This window comes from Diplotaxodon limnothrissa, linkage group LG18 (genome assembly GCF_057381915.1).
Source record: "Diplotaxodon limnothrissa isolate DT_005_m linkage group LG18, D_limnothrissa_male_GT1.1, whole genome shotgun sequence".
In the NCBI taxonomy this organism is placed as follows: Eukaryota; Metazoa; Chordata; class Actinopteri; order Cichliformes; family Cichlidae; genus Diplotaxodon; species Diplotaxodon limnothrissa.
The window spans coordinates 4,608,614-4,614,885 of NC_140613.1; positions in this window are offsets into that span (position 1 = coordinate 4,608,614).

The following is a 6,272-nucleotide window of genomic DNA, read 5'->3' on the forward strand; positions in this document are numbered from 1 at the left end:
TCACGAATTGCAGTCATCACTCCTTCTGCCACATTTTTCAAGTGACCTATATTTGATATCAACATGTAAAAAAAACAAACAAAAAAAACCTTAAATTATGCTTTTGGTGTGCCACCTCTGTTTTCAGTAGCCCGCATATGTCCACCCATATGAGCAAAATTCGAGAGACACCCCTATACATTATGACCGAGTACATCCACTGGACCTTTTGTGGATAACATAATTATCCCCATTAGGACTGAACAATCAGTTTAAAATATTGATTTGAAACTGAGCTTTTAACAAACCACACAACAATATGGTAGTTGTGCCCTTGTGCCATGTGTTTCTGGTTCTTTCTTTTTCTGTCCCTTTGGATTCCAGCACAAGGCCTGTGCAGTGATGTTATTGGTGGATTTCCTGATTGTGTGGCCAATCCATCATCACTTTCTTTCAGAACTGGTATTGCTATTGGTTCCTGGTTTGTTCTTGACTACATTTTTTTTTTTTTTTTTTTTTTTTTAAATCTTCCCTGGCCACTGGATACAGTGTATTTGCTGCAAGCAGATGTTGATCAATGTCTATAACATCTGCTTGCTCCATGTTTATGAACTATAGAGATGTATAGGTTTGACCCTGATTTTAAAAATGCTCCGCTTGGTGGAATTTCTGACCTCTTGAGTTTCAAACATCTTTTTAACTTCTGTTTCTTTTTTCTTTCTTTTTTATAATATAATATACACCAACAAGTGGCCACCTGTAAATAAAACATACAAACAGATTTTAAGAGAATGCTAAGTGCCTTAACAGTACTGACCTTATAAAAGCATACAAGAGAAGAAAATGTACAAACAGGGTTCCATTGCACTAAGAATCATGAAACTCTCATTCCTTGTGTGAGGTGATATGGCATTATTAAAGAAAAGTCTCTCATATCCTATTTAAAAAAAACAAAAACAAAACAACAACTCCCACTATGATTTGTGCATAAATGATTCTTCAGTTTGTCTAACATGGCCTCCTTCACTCGGTTAATTTCTATTTTATTCATATAGGGAAATACAGTGGGATGCAAAAGTTTGGGCAACCTTGTTAATAGTCATTATATTCCTGTATAAATCGTTGGTTGTTACAATAAAAAAATGTCAGTTAAATATATCATATGGGAGACACACACAGTGATATTGAAGTGAAATGAAATTTATTGGATTTACAGAAAGTGTGCAATAATTGTTAAACAAAATCAGGCAGGTGCATAAATTTGGGCACCACAAAAAAGGACATGAAATCAACATTTTGTGGATCTGCCTTTTGCAGAAATTACAGCCTCTAAATGCTTCCTGTAGGTTCCAATGAGAGTCTGGATTGTGGTTGAAGGTGATTTGGACCATTCCCCTTTACAAAACATCTCTAGTTCATTCAGGTTTGGCTTCCGAGCATGGACAGCTCTCTTTAACTCACACTCCAGATTTTCAGTAATTTTCAGGTCTGTGGACTGAGATGGCCATTCCACAACGTTGTACTTGTTCCTCTGCATGAAAGCCTTAGTGGATTTTGAGTAGTGTTTCGGGTCGTTGTCGTGTTGAAAGATCCAGCCCCGGCGCAGCTTCAGCTTTGTCACTGATTCCTGGACATTGGTCTCAAAGACATCTTTGAGACCTTTTTGAAAAAAGGTCTCAAAGACTTTAGAGTCAGACCTGTTACAGATTGTCAACTTTTCCTTAATGTCAGGTGTGTTTCCAGAACCACTAAAAACTGCTGTAATCAATCCTATACTGAAAAGGGACAATCTTGACAAGACACAAATGAAAAACTACAGGCCGATCTCAAATCTCCCATTTTTAAGTAAGATCATTGAAAAAGCAGTTTCTCAACAGCTCAATTACTTAAAACAGAATAACTGCTATGATGCCTTCCAGTCAGGTTTTAGACAGAACCACAGCACTGAAACCGCTCTGACAAAAGTGTTTAATGACATATGTCTGAACACAGACAGTGGAAAAATGTCAGTCTTAGTTTTACTGGATCTCAGTGCAGCATTTGATACAGTTGACCACAACATATTACTCAAACGACTGGAGAACTGGGCAGGTCTTTCAGGAACTGTACTAAACTGGTTCAAAACATACTTAGAAAACAGGAAATACTTTGTATCAATAGGTAACGTCACATCTGAGCAGACTAGTATCACATGTGGAGTTCCCCAAGGTTCCATCTTGGGACCCCCTCTGTTTAACATTTACATGCTCCCACTGGCACAGATTATAAAGAACAACAAAATAAACTACCACAGCTATGCAGATGACACACAAATATATATCTGGCCTATAAAGCTCTGAATGGTTTAGGACCAAAATACATCAGTGACCTCCTAACCCAGTATGAACCTTCCAGATCCCTCAGGTCATCTGGATCTGGTCTCTTATCAGTTCCCAGAGTCAGAACCAGACACGGAGAAGCTGCATTCAGCTTTTATGCTCCTTATATCTGGAACAAACTCCCAGAAAGCCTCAGATCAGCTGAAACACTCAGTTTATTTAAATGCAAGTTGAAGACTCACCTATTCTCAGCTGCATTTGAATAAAGCACCAAATCCACACTTTTAAGCTTAAATTTCAAAACTTACATTAACTACTGATCTTATCTATTTCTAATTTTATCGGTTTTGATTTTACATACTGTTTTGTTTGTTAAGTGGGTTAGAGCTCTGGGTAGCTCCCCAACTGGGTCTAGACTGGGTCTAGAGAGTATTTTAAATTCAGGGAATTTAAAATAGAAAGTAGCTCGTCCACAGAAGGACTGGTAGCTCCCCTTACGATAAGGGTTCAGATCGCGCGAACAGGTGTGAAATGTGTGTGTTTTGTTTGTTTGCTTGTTTTAATCAATTTTAAATCATACTTTTTATTTGTTTTTGTTTCTAATGTCTCTGTAAAGCACTTTGAATCACCTTGTTGTTGAATTGTGCTATACAAATAAATTTGCCTTGCCTACAGGATCTGCTGATACTGAGTGGAATCCATGTGTCCCTCAACTTTGACAAGATTCCCAGTCCGTGCATAACACCTCTTGTTATGCCCAAATAGCTCATTTTTAGTTTCATCAGCCCACAGCACCTTATTCCAGAATGAAGCTGGCTTGTCCAAATGTGCTTTAGCATACCTCAAGCGGCTCTGTTTGCGCTGTGGGTGGAGAAAAGGCTTCCTCTGCATCACTCTTGCATACAGCATCTCCTTGTGTAAAGTGCCTGAAATGGTTGAACGATGCACAGTGACTCCATCTGCTGCAAGATGATGTTGTAGGTCTTTGGTGCTGGTCTGTGTGTTGACTCGGAATGTTCTCACCAATCGTCGCTTCTGTCTATCCGAGATTTTTCTTGGTCTGCCACTTTGAGCCTTAACTTGAACTGAGCCTGTGGTCTTCCATTTTCTCAATATGTTCCTAACTGTGGAAACGGACAGCTTAAATCTCTGAGACAACTTTCTGTATCCTTCTCCTAAACCATGATGGTGAACAGTCTTTGTCTTCAGGTCATTTGAGAGTAGACCCCCATGTTGCTACTCTTCAGAGAAAATTAAAAAAGGGGAGGGAAACTTACAATTGACCCCCTTAAATACTATTTCTCATTATTGGATTCACCTGTAAATGTAGGTCAGGGGTCACTGAGCTTACTAAGCCAATTTGAGTTCCAATAATTAGTTCTAAAGGTTTTGGAATCAATAAAATGACAACAGTGCCAAAATTTATGCACCTGCCTGATTTTGTTTAAACAATTATTGCACGAGGCAGGGCTGCCCACTCTCCCCTTCACTGTTTGCAATTTCTATTGAACCACTAGCAGCAGCAATTAGACAGAATTCAGTAATTAAGGGCATAAAATGCAAGAACGTGGAACTTAAAATCAGCCTTTATACAGATGTGTTACTTTCTCTCCAAAACTCACAAACCAATATCTCTGGCGTGATTGAATTGATAAAGTCTTGCAAGAATATCAGATTACTCAATTAACTGGCCAAAATCTACAGTCCTTCCGATTAATTGCTCCTTCCATTATTATTCTTCTACACCACTGCAATCGGGGAAATATAAAATATTCAGGTATTAACGTTTTTCCCAAGCTTACAGATCTAACTAAATTAAACCATATCCCACTTTTAAACAAAGTAGAAGGTGATATGGCTAGGTGGAAATGTCTACCCATATCACTCATGGGAAGGGTTGCCGCTATTAAAAATGATGGTCTTACCAAAAATAAATTATTTATTCTCAATGATCCCAACTAAACCACCACAAGATTGGGTCAGGTCTCTAGATTCATGTATGTCCAAATTCCTTTGGAAAAATAAACTCCCAATTGTTAGCTTAAAAACACTACAAAAGACCAAGGATAAAGGAGGATTAGAACTACCTAACTTTCAGCACTACTTCTTCAGTTTATCTCAGGATGGCTAAAACATACCTTCTTAGACGAACCTTGTCTAGATGTAGAACAAGCACTTTGCAATAATCTAGAGATTTCAGACCTAACATTTATCAGCTCAAATATCCAACGACATGAATGCGTCTGCATCAGCTCTTCTCTGACAGCATGGTGGGAGTTTCTAAAATTGACGGCGTCTTCATTAATCCCATGCAAACGTACACCTATCTGGAACAACCCTGACATATTACAAAACAATAATATGATAAACTTCTCAGATTGGAGTGGTAAAGGAATCAAATACTTAGAACATATATTAGAAGGAACAGAATTTATTCCATTTGACAGACTAGTTACACAATATGGGATCAACAAGAAAAGCTTTTTAGAATATCAACAAATTAAATCCATAGTAAAAAAGAAATTCAAACCGGGTCAAGTTGAACTACAAACACCACCAAGTGTGGTTCAATTTCTTACTCTTAAAACCCTCAAATTACTTTCCAAAATATACAGAATGCTTTCTAAAACAGATGAATCAATATCACTTCCTATTGCAAAATGGGAAGCGGATTTATCAGTTAACTTAGACCAAAACTTCTGGTCTCATATATACTTAACAACCTTTCATTTAATTAGAAATCCCAGTCTTCAATTAATTCAATACAAAATATTACATAGAGTGCACTATACAGGTCATCGGATGTCATAGTTTGGTCCCACATTCGCTGTTGTGATTGGTGTGGGGGTAGCGACAGGCTTGGGGCGTCGGGGGATTCCCCAGGAGCATCTTCCTTGGAGGGCTCAACCCGGGGTTGCGGTCATGGCCTGTTTAGGGCTCTGTTGGCTCTTAGGCGACGGTTTCCTCGTGGCTGCGTGCAGCGGGGCTAGGGGAGGGTCTGTGCTGACGGACGTGGGTTACTGACCTGGTAGCCTGGCTGCCCTTGGGTGGGTCCAGGATGGGCATGAGGTTCTCGGGGTGCTCAGTCTGTGGGCTGGGGCCCTGGCTGGGCCTTGGGGGCTTGGGTCCTGGTTGGTGTGTTGCTGGGGTTGTGGGCGGGTGGGTGTATGGGAGCCCAGCCCTGGCGCAGGGTGCTGCCAGTGCATCGAGCCACCTGGGGGGCTCTTCAACTGGTGGGGGAGATTGTCACATCTTGCAGGAGGTCTCCTCTCTTCAGGAACTCACTCTGCAGGAGGGGGAGATATAGGAGAGATGGAGGAAGATCTCAGCCTGAGTGTCTATTGTCTTGTGTAGTCTGGAAGATGAGTGGATGACGGGGTGGGTGCAGTTTTCTGTGGTGGGGTCGGGTGGGCTGTCCCGGGCTCTGTGGGGCTGGGCGGCACTGCTGAACTGGGCCCCGGTCCGGATGGGCCTGGGCCCCCTTTCCCTGGCGGGTTGCGGGGAGGCATCTCCCCCTCTGTCCCCTTCTGGCCTCCTGTGTCTCAATTTTATCCCACAACTTAGACATTCACATTACTCACACTCTCATTACACATACATATAGGATCTTGGGTGTACATCAGGGTGTACAACCTCACCCCTGGCGTCGTTGCCTACCTCTCAATTTTAAATACACATAGACATTGAAGGCTATCGGGGGGGGGCTATGCGCTTTCCTGCTGCTCTCTGGCAGGTAGCTCCATGCCCTCCTGGGTTTTAAATGCACCTTAGAACACACATGCATCAACACTACATATGAGCGGGCGGAGCGAGGCTTGGAGTCTTCACACACCCCCGTTCTCTGCGGCCTTTTGGAACGTGGGGGCCAGGAGGAGGAGTTGGCCATCCGATTGGGTTCTGGAATGTGGGGCCTCCGTGCTGCTGCCGAGTCAGGGCAGTCTGCTTCTCTCCACCCCAGGGAAAACTGTAACACTA